Raw genomic sequence first — 13,991 nt, 5'->3', positions numbered from 1 at the left:
CTTTTCAGTGAGCTGTTACCAGAACACGAGAGGGTGGGGGATTTCTTAACCCTGCTGTTTTCTCAGAGCACAGGACTCAGATAAAATTCAGCTTTGCCACCCCTGGGGGGGGTCACCTAAAACACTTGCACGGTGTACGAATAGTTTAGAAGACTGTCATCTTTGCCTAAAACTATCTGATTATCCTCTGGGCCTACCCCTTCTAGAACCTTCCCTTCTACCCTGTCCCCCCCAGTTGAGGTGGTCCCTCAAATTCTGGAAGGGTTTGCAGTAGGAAGCGGGGGCTGAGCAGAGAGGCTGCCCTAGCATTTGAGGAAGTCTCCTCCTGAAGTCTGCATCCTGGACCCCAACTCAGGCCCCGTTGTCAGGAGGGGACCCTCAGCCTCTGCCCCTCTCCTAACCTCTTTCACTTTAATCTCCCACCAGCTCTGTCCCCAACAGCAGACACTGACCCTGCCCCATCCCCGTCCCCCACCACGATCTGTTGCAAAACCCCAACAACAGACTTGCAAATCTCAAGCCTGTTGACTTAAGTCTTCTTGACTGTGCAGATCTGCCTGTAAAAGAACTTCCAGGAGCTGGGTTGCCACAGGATGTGGAGGGTTGAAACCTATTTCCATATGACAGTGAAACTAATATTCATTGTGATCATTATCATGATAAATAGTACAACTACTGAAAGGCCCACGGGTGTGACTACGTGCCAGGTGCTGCTGGAAACACATTACACGTGTTGACTTAAAAAGTAGTCCCAGCCTAGAAGCTGAGAGTTAGGTCTCATCTGGTGTGAATGTTAGGACTCCATGCCTGGGAGACAGCGTCTCAAGTGACCTGAGAACTGTTCCAAGGAGGTGGGGCGGGGAGCCAGCTTACACAGAAGTTTGCCACAAGCGCCAGGTAGTCTGAGCATCAGAAAAGAACAGCAGGTGTCCCAAGTTAAAGAATGTAGCGCTTTTCTGTGTATGGGAAGACGCAAGAGTCTGGGCTCACTGAAACTGTTCCTTTCGCACGCCTCTGAGCTACCTGGGGCCAGCATCCTGCGATTTGGTTTTTCACATCCTGAGTTCCTCAGTCCTCATCATAGGGAGTGGCAGCCATCTGATAGCTGCCACGTCACAGGTATTTTTGTTTCTTTCCAGTGACTCAGATAGTAAAGAATCCACCTGCAACGGGGGAGACCCAGGTTTGATCCCTGGGTTGGGAAGATCCCCTGGAGAAGGAAATGGCAATCCACTCCAGTATTCTTGCCTGGAGAGTTCCATGGACTGAGGGGCCTGGCAGGCTACAGTCCATAGGATCGTAAAGAATCGGACACAGCTGAACCACTGACATTTTCAGTTTCTGGATTCAGAACCTCACATTTGGAGGGCCGGAATAGCTGATGACTGTGACATCCTTGTTTATTAACGTGGCGGGACTAATTCGTCCGGTCCAAGCGTCAACCCTGCAGCGGTAGGTATCTTATTTTTCCCATTTTACAGAGCAGGAGGCTGAGGCACAGGAGCGTTGTTACCGAGCTGGGGTTTCAACCCAGGCAGCCAGAAGACACAGCAGGCCTTTCACCACAACCCTCAAGCACGCTCAGGGCTCCAAGGCGGCACCCTCTCCTTTCCCATAAATGATTGTTTCCCCATTCCTGGCAGCTGGAGCGGAAGGATTACCTGCTGTGAAGTCAGGGCCAGGTTTTGCTGAGACACGTGGGCTGGTCACCCAGCGCACTCTTTCTGGCCCGGGGCTGGGAACCTGGATTTTCCTTTCAACAGGCTCTCAGATGGAGTTAAATGAACTCGAGATTTCATTAAGATAGCTATTGTGTAAGGGAACCGGGCAGTCTGGCGGAACAGGTTTTGGCTTTGTTTTGCTGTAAAATAGGTACCTATTTTAAAATCAGATGAGTATCAGTTTTGGTGACCCTCCTTCTGCAGGCAGGCGACTCACTCACTCTCTCCTCAACCTGCCTAGGAGGGGTGTTCCTGTGGCTGCCGACTGCGGAGCCTGTGATCCGGGGCTCACCCTGGAGATGGTAATGTGTAGATGACTCTGTCCTACTGTGTGCTGGGCACCAGCTTAAGCCCTTCATACACGTTGTATCCAGTTCTTACAAAAACCCTGGAGGTGTGTGATGACTAAAAGCTGGGGCCTTGGAGTCACCCGAAGTTAATTTAGATCCCTACTCGACCATTTAGTAAGCTGTGGCCTTTGTAGGTTCAGTCCCCTCTGTAAGTTTCTATTTCTTCATCTAAGGGTGGACATCCTGAGAGTGTCTGCCTGACAGGGCTTTTGTGAGAATGAATAGAAGCATGCATGTAAGTACATCATGCATGTACCGTCACCACCAGACGAATATTCGCTTTTAAATGGGCATCGCTAGCCTCACTGTACCCAACAGAAAATGAAGTTCAGAGAAGGGACACGACTTGTCCCCAAATCACAAAGCTAGTTAGTGGTGGAGGTGAAATCGGGGAGGGGGTGGCTGAACACAGATCCTGGCTGCAGTAAGCGATGAACAAGTGGAGAGTATTGATGGTAATGGTGATATTAGTATTATTATGACAAGCTGGCGGCTCGGGCTCCCGGGAGCTTGAGCTGATGCCCCACTGTGACCGACGCCCCGGGAGAGTGAAGTAAGTCTGTGGCTGATGGTAACAACCAGCACCGATGAGGAGGGGGCTTGCACGGTGGTCATTAAAGACAGTGTCCTCTCACGCGTCACTTTGTTCTCTGTGTGTGCCAGTGAGGCAGAGGGTCTGCTAAAGCTCCCCTGACCCCCCAGAGGTGATGATGCTGTCTGTGCCTAAATTTAAATACCCAGCACACGTATTGAGAAATACACACCAGGAATCCACAAGATCTTCCAGAGGTGTGTGGGGCCACTTGTCTCGATGGTAATAACGGTGATGACAGAGAGGCACTGTGCTCTGGCGACAGGTATGGATGGGGAGAGTCCGTTCCAGTCCTCGGTTCAGAACCCGGCTCCGGCGCTGCTAGCTGTGCGGCTTTGAGCAAATTCCCTAACTCTGTGAGCCTCAGTTTCCCCATCCATAAATAAATGATGACGATGAAAGCGCCCACCGCTCAGAGCTGGGGTGAGGACGGAGTGAGATGATGCGTGTGGAGTGACGAGCACATGACAAAACCCACAGCGAAGTTTAGCCGCTGTTTGGAAAGATGGGTCTGTCCCGGCTCCCGGGGGGTGGCTGGGGTCACGTGTGTGTGTGTGTGTGTGTGTGTGTGTGTGTGTGTGTGTGTGTGTGTATGTGCCTGCACGCATGCGGTGGTGTGGGCTGATCCGAGGCCCTGTCCTGGCTCCCAGGGAGGCTGGGGTCACGTGTGTGTTTGTGTCTGTGTGTGGTGGCGGAGGCGGGTGTGAGCTGATCCGAGGCCCTGTCCCGGCTCCCAGGGAGGCTGGGGTCGCGTGTATGAGTGTGTGTGCCTGCACATGTGCGGTGGTATGGGCTGATCCGAGGCCCTGCATTTGAACTGCGTTTCCTTCAAGCACAGCATTGTGGCAGCTTTGGCCTCTGGCCCGACCTCTCGGGAGAAAGCAAACACATAAAGACCTGGCAGGTCCCACCACCCCTGCCCTCACCCTGCCCTGCTCCCCTGCCCTCACCCTCCCCTGCTCCCCTGCCCTCAACACACATCTGACCCCTCTTTTGATGTGTCCCGAGTTCTACTGCACCCTGGAAGGAAAACCAGTTTCTTAGTTGTGACACTGCCCTATTTCCCCTTTTATTTAAAAAAAATGGTGAGAAACCTTCCTTTCTCGCATTCCTGCACCGTCTCCTCTTTCTCTCCCTCAATTTCTTAGGAATGAAATCACCCAAGATATAAATAAAATGTTCTAAATAAAGCTCTGGTCCACTGCGGCATAAGACGTATCTGTGTATGTTTGTGACTGTCAGCCAAAATAAATTAACCTCCAATGGAAGTCATTTTCATGTAATTAATTATTCCTGTATCAGCTGAAAGAGACAGGTGCAGCCACTGGTGTGCTTTGCCCGGACTTCTCAGTGAACTTTTAAAGACGGCTCCGCTTAAACACGCTGAGTGACTGGTAAGGGCAGCTATGGCTTTTGTTCTGACACTGTTTCTTGACTTGGAGCCTTCATTTCTCAATTACTGTAAATGGAAAACAAAAGAACTGACATCACAGGCATTTTTGAAGTACAGGATGTGCTAATTAAGCAGCAGGAACACAGTATCCTCTGTCAGCTGGTGTTTGCCTTCTCCAGTTTAAGAAAGGGGTTTAAGCTGTTTGGGGCTTTACAACAAAACAACCTGTGATGTGGTTAAGTCTGTGCTTAACACAAGTTCTCTCTGCGTCTTGGCAGTCAAAGCCCTGGCATAGTAAGATATCTGGGTGAGCTGGGGAAATAGGATGAAGATGGCCAGGTGACTTTGCAACTTAGAGAGTGAAAGTGTCCAAATAAGGACAAGTAGAGAGTTGGTGTCTCGAGTGGATTGCTTTAGGACCCTTTTCTTAGCCTTTTTCTGAAGTGATTCAAGGCTTATCAAAGAGGGACCTGTCGCGAAGCAAGACAGAATCAGACTCATCAAAAGGCCGGAGTGATGGGCCTATTTAACAAGCGGCTGTTTTCCAAAATAAAATTCTGTCCTGGGGATAAGAATAATAAAAGCAGCAACAGGGTGTACGAAGATTAACAGCCACCTTATGACCTTCACCTTTCTGAGCCGTTGCTTTAAGTGTGTCTCCTGTTTACAAGCAGCATGTAACTCTACTTTAAATCCAGCTTGACATTTAATACGTGAGTTTAGCCCAGTCACATTTATTGTGGTTGCTGATATATCAGGATCTACCTCTGTCACCCGATTTTGTCTTTTTTTCCTGTTTGCCGTGTTCCTGCCCCTTCCTTTCTCCTATGTACTGACGAGCTGTGTTTATTTTCGTTTGTTTCTTTCACTGGGATGGAAATGACAGCTTATGGTTCTGTTCTCCTTTGTAACTCACAAATTCTTAAACATAGATACTCTTGTCAAAAGCCTAAAGGTATACAGCGTCTCGGAGAAGGCAATGGCACCCCACTCCAGTGTTCTTGCCTGGAGAATCCTGGGGATGGGGGAGCCTGGTGGGCTGTGGTCTGTGGGGTCGCACAGTCGGACACGACTGAAGCGACTTAGCAGCAGCAGCATGCCATATCTCCGTTCTTCCAAGCAAGAAAAGGGCTTTAGCAAATTCAGCCTCTTCCCTCCCAGTTTCCATGTTGCCGTTCTATAGAGGTTCGTATATGTCTTTTGTAAACACAGAAGTAGCTTTTCTTACGACCAATAGTTAACCAAGACTTATCAAATCACTGAAGGATGTTTCTGGTCACTCGAGTTCCCTATGCCACAGTCTTTCACCTTTCTTCCTTCCGGAGGAGACACGTATCTTTCTCCTGGAGCACATCCTTTAGTAGCTTTCTCACGTGAGGGTGGGGCCATCTGTGGAAATGAACTCTTTTAAATCATTTTATATGTGAAAATATCTTTAGTTTGCCCTCACCTCTGAATGATAGCTTATCTGGGTATATTATTCTAGACTGACTGTTTTTTTTTTTTTTAATTTTTTTGCTTAGCAGTTTTATGGTATCTCATGTCGCTGATGAGATTCTTCCTAATTGTCTTTGCTTTGTGGGCAGTCAGTACCCTCCCCCTGGCAGCTATGAGTCCTTTTCTGCTTATCCTTAATACTCTGCTGTTTCACTAGAATCATCTGAGTGAGCTCATTTGTATCCATCCTACTCACCACAAGATGTGAAATTTCTAATTAAGGATCCAATATCTTTCTTCAAAAATAAACTTGAGCGAATGGAAAGACATTTCTTAGTCTTGTACAGGATGACTCAATGTCATGAAGATGTCAATCCTTCATAAAAATACCAGAATTTTCCCCCTGAAACTACACAGGTTGACTTGAGTGCTCAAATAGAAAGATAAGCATGCAAAAATAGGAAAGTCACAAAAAGGGCAATAAAGGCTAATGACTCTTCAAGATATTAAAACACATTATATAGCCTCTATAACTAAGAATGTTGATTCGGTGCGTAAACAGGCAGAAAGAGTGGTAGGAAATTGTTCAGAAATAGATACGAGGACATATGAATATTTAGTATGTGGTTAATGTGATATCTCAAATCATGGGGGATAGGATAGACTTCTTCTTTGTTGTTTTCAAGTATAGTTGCTGTAAAATATAGAAGTTACAGGTATATAATATAGTGATTTACAATTTTTAAAGGTTGTACTCTTGCCTGGAAAATCCCATGGATGGAGGAGCCTGGTAGGCTTCAGTCCATGGGGTTGCTGAGTCGGACACAACTGAGCGACTTCACTTTCACTTTCATGCATTGAAGAAGGAAACGGCAACCCACTCCAGGGTTCTTGCCTGGAGAATCCCAGGGACGGGGGAGCTTGGTGAGCTGCCATCTATGGGGTCACACAGAATCGGACATGACTGAAGTGACTTAGCAGATACTCCATTTATAGCTATTATAAAATATTGGGTATATTCTCTGTAGAATATATCCTGTGGCTTATTTTACAAACTTTTTGCTTGTACATCTTAATCCTCTACCCTAATACTGTCCTCCCCCCTTTCCCTCTCCCCACTGGAACCACTGGTTTGTTCTCTAGATCTATGAGTTGGCTTCTTCTTTGTTAAATTCACTGCTGCTGCTGCTGCTGCTGCTGCTGCTGCTGCTGCTAAGTCGCTTCAGTCGTGTCCGACTCTGTGCGACCCCAGAGACGGCAGCCCACCAGGCTCCCCCGTCCCTGGGATTCTCCAGGCAAGAACACTGGAGTGGGTTGCCATTTCCTTCTCCAGTGCATGAAAGTGAAAAGTGAAAGGGAAGTCGCTCAGTCGTGTCCGACTCAGCGATCCCATGGACTGAAGCCTACCAGGCTCCTCCGTCCATGGGATTCTCCAGGCAACAGTGCTGGAGTGGGGTGCCATCGCCTTCTCTGGTTATATTCACTAGTTGGTTGTATTTTTTAGGTTTCACATATAAGTGATATCATACAGTATTTGTCTTTCTCAAGACAGACTTTTAAATAAACAGTTTTGTGATATGTATTTGGACATAGAATCAAAAGTCAATCCATTTCTCATATCATATGCTACAATAAATTCAAAACGGATTAGAAGTCTAATGTAAACAATGAAACTGCACAAGTGTGTTTTTTTGATTATGGATGAATTCCTTTACAACTTGGCTGTAGAGAAACTCTTTCTAATTATGATGAAAAATCTAGATGTAATAAATAAAAAGATTCGTATATTTGACTGCATGAAAAATATACACCTTTTATGATTTAAAATAATCAATGTAAGCCAAGTAAAAAACAACACATGAGAAGCCAGGGGACAGGAGTATAACTTACATTACAGGTAAAGGGTTACTATTCCTAAATATGAAAAGCCTTTTAAAGGGAGGGATGAAAGCCGGCAAACTTGACTGAAAAATGGAGCAAAAGATATAACCGCATACTTCATTAAAATCAATACACAAATAGTCCTTTCAGACAAATGAAAAGGTATTCAACTTTACCCTCAATAAGGTATACAAATTAAAACTGCACTGAAGTATCATTTCTTATCTTTCATTTTAACAAAAATTTAAGAACAACTGAGTAACACTCTAGGGGAAGATGTGTGCATGCCTGCTAAGTCATGTCTGACTCTTTGCAACCCCAAGGACTGTAGCCTGCCAGACTCCTCTGCCTATGGATTCTCCAGGCAAGAATACTGGCGTGGGTTGCCATGCCCTCCTCCATGGGCTCTTCCCAACCCAGGGATCAAACCCGAGTCTTCTGCATCTCCTCCATTGCAGACAGATTCTTTACCCGCTGAGCTACCTGGGAAGCCCCCAGGGGAAGATGTAGTGGGGTGCAGAGAGACCACCCCCCTGCAGGGAACTGGACAGTGTTCAACCAAATACCAAGCGTCTACTCTTTGTCTCACCAATCTCACCCTGAAGACACATCTCCACAAATATGAAACGACTTGATGTGAGGCAGTTATTGCAGTCCCATTTCTGATGCCAGAATATCAGGGACAACCTAATTACCCGTCCATAGAAGATGCATTGGAAAAATTAGAAATGCAATAGATTACTAGGCAGCTAGGAAAAACAATGTGGAAAATCCCTAAGAGGTGATAGAGTGATTTCCAGAATATCAGTTTAGTTCAGTTCAGTCGCTCAGTCATGTCAGACTCTTTGCGACCCCATGAATCGCAGCACTCCAGGCCGCCCTGTCCATCACCAACTCCCAGAATTCACTCAGACTCACGTCCATCGAGCCAGTGATGCCATCCAGCCATCTCATCCTCGGTTGCCCCCTTCTCCTCCTGCCCCCAATCCCTCCCAGCCTCAGAGTCTTTTCCAATGAGTCAACTCTTCGCATGAGGTGGCCAAAGTACTGGAGTTTCAGCTTTAGCATCATTCCTTCCAAAGAAATCCCAGGGCTGATCTCCTTCAGAATGGACTGGTTGGATCTCCTTGCAGTCCAAGGGACTCTCAAGAGTCTTCTCCAACACCACAGTTCAAAAGCATCAATTCTTCGGCACTCAGCCTTCTTCACAGTCCAACTCTCACATCCATACATGACCACAGGAAAAACCATAGTCTTGACTAGACGGACCTTCGTCAGCAAAGTAATGTCTCTGCTTTTCAATATGCTATCTAGGTTGGTCATAGCTTTCCTTCCAACGAGTAAGCGTCTTATAATTTCATGGCTGCAGTCACCATCTGCAGTGATTTTGGAGCCCAGAAAAATAAAGTCTGACACCGTGTCCACTGTTTCCCCATCTATTTCCCATGAAGTGATGGGACCAGATGCCATGATCTTAGTTTTCTGAATGTTGAGCTTGAAGCCAAGTTTTTCACTCTCCTCTTTCACTTTCATCAAGAGGCTTTTAGTTCCTCTTCACTTTCTGCCATAAGGGTGGTGTCATCTGCATATCTGAGATTATTGATATTTCTCCTGGCAATCTTGATTCCAGCTTGTGCTTCTTCCAGCCCAGCGTTTCTCATAATGAGCTCTGCATAGAAGTTAAATAAGCAGGGTGACAATATACAGCTTTGACGTACTCCTTTTCCTATTTGGAACCAGTCTGTTGTTCCATGTCCACTGTTCCAGAATATATTGTTAAGTAAAAAAAACAAAGTTCAAAAGAGTGTTATAATATGTTGAGTTTTGTATGTATGTATTTGATTTTTTTTTTTTTCTGTAAAGCAATACAGGAAACAAAAGCAAAAGTTAATGAAAACAGTTACCTAAAAGGTTAGGGGACTGGGATAGGAAATGAGATTTCTTGAGTATAACTTTTTACAGTTGGGTTGTGTAATTATCATATCTATTTCGTTGTTTCTCTGAGTTGTGTCCGAGTCTTTGCACCTCCATGGACTGTCACCTGCCAGCCTCCTCTGTCCATGGGATTCTCCAGGCAAGAATGCTGGAGTGGATCGCCATTTCCTCCTCCAGGGGATCCTCCCAACCCAGGGATCAAACCCACGCCTCCTGCTTCGCAGGTGGATTTTTTACCGCTGAGTCACCCGGGAAGCCCCACCTTGTCTATGATTGCCTTTCATTCACACCCCTCCTCTCTCTGTCTCTTCCTTTTCTGGGGGGTGTCTTTGTTGCTTCTGCCTTGACCACCTTGAATTAAGCATTTTATGTGATTCAGTTTACTCCTCTATCAGCATGTGAATTACGTTTCCTTTAAGAAAGGTCTCAGTGGTTTCAGTGTGTATGTGCAGCTAGTCCAAGCCTCCCTGCAGACGGCCCTACACTGCATCCTTACACAGAGCGTCCCAGCGTCTGTGATAACGCTGCTGCCGTGCATTTCACTCCTCTGTTAGTTGCAAACGCCCGGTTCATTGTTGCTGTTGTTATTTTGAAGTTATCTTTCAGCTCAGTTAAGAATAGTAAAGTATTTTGAACTTTTATCTTCACTTATTTCTTCTCTACGGGTCTTCCCTTCTTTATGCAGATCTGAGTTTCTGCTCTAAAAATCATTTTACTTCTCTCTGAAGGATTTCTTTTTAGCATTTCTTAGCAAGGTAGGTCTACGGGCAATACATTCCTGATTTTTTGTTTGTTCGAGAAAGTGTTTCCTCTGAATTTTTTAAGTATAACTTCACTAGATACAGTTTCAAGGCTGGAAGCCTTCCAGTCCATTCTTTTTTGCTTGCATGGTTTGTGAAGAGATCTGTGAGGTAGATTCTCGTTCTTATTCCTCTCTAGGTAAAGTGTTTTCTTCCTCTGTCGTCCTTCAGGACTTTTCTCTCTGTCTTTGATTTTCTGCAGTTTGAGTGTGAATCGCTTCGGTGTAGATGGCTTGGTATGTATCCTTCTTGGTGTTCTCCTGTATCCTTGGTATCCTCCTCTGTCATCTCTCAGGACTTTTCTCTGTCTTTGATTTTCTGCAGTTCGAGCGTGAATTGCCTCGGTGTAGATGGCTTGGTATGTATCCTTCTTGGTATTCTCCTGCAATTACAGTTCGGTGCATGTCAGTAATTCTGAAAGGTCCTCAGCCATTATCACTTTAAATCTCCCTGCTATTTTCCCTGTTTCTTTCCCTGTTGTCCGCATTGCACAAACTTTGCGCCTTTTGTAATCACCCTACAGCTGCTGGGTGTTTTGTTCCTCGTTTCTCGCCACCGACCTTTCTCTTTGTTTTCCAGCTTGGGAAGTGTCTTCCGACATTTTTCAAGCTCAGTGGTTTTCCTTGACTGTGTGCAGTCCACTGACTTGCCCATCGAAAGCACCCTTCGCAGGGCTCCCCTGGCGGTCAGGCGGCTAAGACTTTGCCTTCCAGCGTAGGGGATGTGGGTCTGACCCACGGTTGGCGGGCTAAGATCCCACATGCCTCATGGCCAAAGAAACAAACCGTGAAACATAAGCACTATTGTAACAAATTCAATAAAGACTTAAAAAATGGTCCACGTCAAAAAATCTTAAAAAAAAAAAAATCCTTCACTTCTGTTACGTTTTTTATAGCGTTTCCCGGTGATGCAAGCAGAGAGATGAAAATGCTCGTGATGAATTTCATCTCTCTGCTTACATCACCCGCCTTTGCTGCATGCACTGCTTTTCCTGTTAGTTCCCTTAGCATCTTAATCATTGTTACTAAAACCCACAGCCCGGTAGTTTCAACACCTGTGTCATACCTGCGTTTGATTCTGGCACTTGTTTTAGTCTCTGCAGACTGAATTTTTTTCCCTGGCCTTTTATCATGCCTGTGGTTTTTTTTTTTTTTTTTTTAAGTCAGACATGGCATATCAGGCAATAGGAGCTGAAGTGAGTCGGCTTTCGCTTTCCATGTGAGGTTTTCTGTTTACCAGCTGGAGGTTACGCTGTGTTAATGCTTGCAGCAGCTTCAGTGTCAGAGGCTTCCGTTGCCTCTGGTGTCCTTGCTTTTTTCCTCCCTGTGTCTCTGAGTTTCTGTGGAAACTTCTTTTTAAATAGAGTCTGTGTCTTGCAGATTTCTCAGTTGTAATTCACTGTGATTATGCCGGGGCCCTACTGAGGTGGTGGTGAGGCGCTGGCGAGCAGAGACATTCTATCATCTTATGATTAAATCTCAGGCCTTTTTCTGCTTGGATTTTGGTTGTTTTTGTTTTTTCAGGGGACTGGAGTCCATGGACTGCACCCTTCAGAAGTGTTTATCAGCTGTTTTCCCTTCAACTTATGTGAGATAGGAAGGCTAGAGTGGTTCCAGCTGTCTAATTGCCCCTACCCTAGATCAGAGAGAGTCTGGAATTTTCCTTTGAGACTAGGCCTGTGTGGCTGAGAAGTGAATGTTCTGGGTGTAAATAAAAGGTAAAACTTGTGTAACTGGGGGACCCCCAAAACTGGGCCCCTAGGAATTTAAATTCTCCAGGAGCTTCTGTTCCCCATAAGCTGTTTTCCCCTGTATTCACCCATCTCTCCAGATTTCAAAGCAGAGGTTTGCCCTGTGACCTCAGTTCTATGAGGGACCTAAGAAGAGCTGTTACTCAGTTTGTTCAGCATCTTTTCTTCTTGGGATGATGGGAGTGATAACTTGGGAGGATGGGAACTGAAAGTTGGAAATCAGGTTCCCATTTTCTTTTCCTTGCTTTCTTAATAGGCTACATAACCATTTTATTTTCTATTGCCATTTTGTTGCAGTGCCTTTGATGACGGCGTCTCTTTTATAGATTTGTTCATTGTTGCTCTAGGTACTATGTTATATATGCAAAATATTCAACAGTCTACTGGTGTCTGTATTTTAGCAGATTGAGCAAATGTAGAAATTTTACTTATTTTTAATATTCCTTTATCCTCCCCTATCATGATAAAGCAATCATGGAGAAACACATCAGTGTTACAATTTTCACTTTAGCCATCAAGCATAATTTGGAGATTTCAAGAGGAAAAGTCCACTGTGTTCTTTGTTATTTCCTTGTGTTCTGGGATCCCTTCTTTCATCATTCCCTTTCTGTCTGTAAAACTCCCTTTAGCTATTCTTTAGCATTGTTCTACTGGTGACAGATTTTCTTAGCTTCTAGTCATTCCGAAGAGTCTTGACTTTTCCTCCACTCCTGCGGGAGTTTTCACTGGATATAAAATTCTGAACTGGCAGATCTTTTCTTTCAGCGCTTGAGAAATGTCGTGTCAGTGCTCCTGGCCTCTGCGATTTCTGGTGGGAAATCCACTCTTGTATGGATTGCCTTTTCCCCGTCAGATGAGGTCTCACTTCTCTCACTGCTATCAAGAGTTTTTTTCTTTTCCTTTTTTCTTTTTCAACCAAAGGGTTTTCATAAATTTGCTTGTGATATGGATTTCTTTTAGTATATCCTGTTTAGGGTTTACTCAGCTTCTTGAATCTGTAAGTTTGTGTCTTTTGCCAAATTGAGGAAATTTTTAACCATTATTTCTTTGAAGACTTTTCCAGTCCCACCCTTTCCTCCTCTTTTTCTGGAACTCAGATAACATGAATATAAATATTTTGTTACTGTGCTGCAGACCCCTGAGCCTCTGCTCTTGTGTCTGTGTATTTTCTCTGTTGTTCTGATTTGTTCATTTCAATTGTCCTCTGTTCACATTCACTCTCTGTCCTCTGCATTCTTCTCTTAAGGCTGTCCACTGAGGTTTTTATTTTGATTATTGCATTTTTCAGTTTTTAAATTTTTATTTTAAAAATTATTTTCCATTTCTGTGCTGAGACTTTCTTTTATTTTCACTTGTTTCAAGTATGTTCATGATTGTTCACTGAAGCATTTTATTACGAATGCTTTAAAATCTTTGTCAGACAGTTCTATCATCTACATCATCTCCGTGCTGGCATCTGTCTTAGTTTTCCAAGGCTGTCACAACAAATTACCTTAAACTCAGTAACTTAAAGCAGAAATATTTATTCTTTCGCAGTTCTGATGGCTGGAAGTCTAAGATCAAGGTGTCAGCAGGCCTGGCTGCTTCTCAAGGGTCTGAGGGAGAGACTGTGGGGTGCTGGTGGCTGCCAGCATCCTTGTCATTTCTTGGCTTGTAAGTCCAGTGTCTGCCTCTGTCTTCATATGGCTTTCTTCCTTGTCAATCTTGCTGTGTCCTTACTCCTGTAAGAAGAGGAAAAATGCGTGCTCAGGCATGTCCAACTCTTTGTGACCCCATGATTTGTAGCCCACCAGGGTCTTCTGTCCATGGAATTTTCCAGGCAAGAATACCGGAGTGGGTTGCATGCCCTCCTCCAGGGGATTTTCCCGACCCAGGGGTTGGATCTGCGTCTCCTGCGTCGGCAGGCAGACTCTTTACCACTGAGCCACCTGGGACTCCGATGAGATTAGGAGAGGAATCGCCTAAATGCGTGGTGATTTCATCTTGACATCCTTAACCAAGGATGATGATCTGCAGAGACCCTGTTTCCAGATATTGAATTGAAAGTGTTGTAGTCGCTCAGCTGTGTCTGACTCTTTGTGACCCCCTAGCCTGTAGCCCACCAGGCTCCTCTGTCCATGGAATTCTCCAGG

General features: G+C 45.2%; 1 long non-coding RNA gene across 1 annotated transcript in view; it reads left to right on the top strand.

Moving 5' to 3' along the window:
* The first annotated feature begins 892 nt into the window (after nt 1-892).
* The window catches only part of LOC132658543 (uncharacterized), a 61,292-nt gene continuing 48,193 nt past the window's right edge, over nt 893-13,991 (top strand). Inside the window, exon 1 of the long non-coding RNA XR_009598343.1 lies at nt 893-1,452. This is a non-coding gene — a long non-coding RNA (uncharacterized LOC132658543). The remainder of the gene's footprint in view (nt 1,453-13,991) is intronic.

Source organism: Ovis aries, chromosome 24 (genome assembly GCF_016772045.2).
Source record: "Ovis aries strain OAR_USU_Benz2616 breed Rambouillet chromosome 24, ARS-UI_Ramb_v3.0, whole genome shotgun sequence".
NCBI lineage: Eukaryota > Metazoa > Chordata > Mammalia > Artiodactyla > Bovidae > Ovis > Ovis aries.
This window is presented reverse-complemented; position numbering and strand designations above follow the sequence as displayed.